General features: G+C 39.7%; 1 non-coding gene across 1 annotated transcript; it reads right to left on the bottom strand.

The window, feature by feature from the left end:
* Positions 1 to 247: 247 nt before the first annotated feature.
* TRNAK-UUU (transfer RNA lysine (anticodon UUU)) lies at positions 248 to 319 on the bottom strand. Its single transcript has one exon. It is a non-coding gene; the product is annotated as a tRNA-Lys (tRNA).
* Positions 320 to 1,031: the final 712 nt, after the last annotated feature.

The following is a 1,031-nucleotide window of genomic DNA, read 5'->3' as shown; positions in this document are numbered from 1 at the left end:
GTTTTAGAATAAAGAATTGACTCTGATGTTTGTGATTCAAAACCAATGTGGTTTATTTTTCCCACACACCCTAGTCTATGTCCCTGCCATTAGTCACCTGGATTACACTATTGCCACCTAACCAGTGTATTTGCCTCATTTGTGTTCCACCATTACCCAGTTTTCACCCAATTTGATATAAAAATACCAGAGTGGTATTTTTTTTTTTTTTTTTTTTGGCCGTATCTCTCAGCTTGTGGGATCTTAGTTCCCTGACCAGGGATTGAACCCAGGCCACGGCAGTAAAACCACCGAGTCCTAACCACTGGACCACCAGGGAATTCCCAGTGTGGTATTTTTAAAACTTAGATAATGCCAACTCCAGCTGAAAACTCTTGAGTCTTCCTACCAGGTCCAGTGGGTTCTGGCTCCTCCTATCCCTTTGACTCAGTCATGAGACTCTAGCCACACTGACCTCTCAATTCTTGGACTATCCCAAGCTGGTATGTACCTTGGGATTTTGAACCCTACTTTGTTTATACCTATTTCCTTCCCATCATTCATGTCTCATCTCATATATCACCTCTTCAGAGAGGCCTTCCCTGACCACCTACCCCAAGTGTGTCCACCCCAGTGCTCCCTATCACCTCACCCTGTTTTGTTTCCATCATGACATTTACCTCAATCTGAAATCAGTGAGTTTATTTATTTGATTTTATGGTATGTTCCTTCTGGTTTCTCAGTATGATTATAAACTTCTGAGGGCAATGATCTTGTTTGTCTGGTTTGCCACTGTATCCTGAACACCTAGAGTAGTCCCTGGAACATAGTAGTTGTTCAATAAATATTTGTTCAGTGAATAACTAGTTACCTAGCCATGTTTTCTAATTATATTTCGGTCATGGACACATGTGTGCCTCTTGATTGGTGGTTTGATATTAATTATAGGTTCATTTGAATATATCAAAACAAGTAATAACAAATATTGTTTGGGTACTCTTATTTTCATGTAATAGGTTGAATTAACCTTAAGTCTGGGCAGTCATAATATA

The sequence above is a fragment of the Eschrichtius robustus genome, chromosome 20, assembly GCF_028021215.1.
Source record: "Eschrichtius robustus isolate mEscRob2 chromosome 20, mEscRob2.pri, whole genome shotgun sequence".
NCBI lineage: Eukaryota > Metazoa > Chordata > Mammalia > Artiodactyla > Eschrichtiidae > Eschrichtius > Eschrichtius robustus.
The sequence above is the reverse complement of the archived record's forward strand: the minus strand, read 5'-3'. Positions and strand labels throughout refer to the sequence as shown.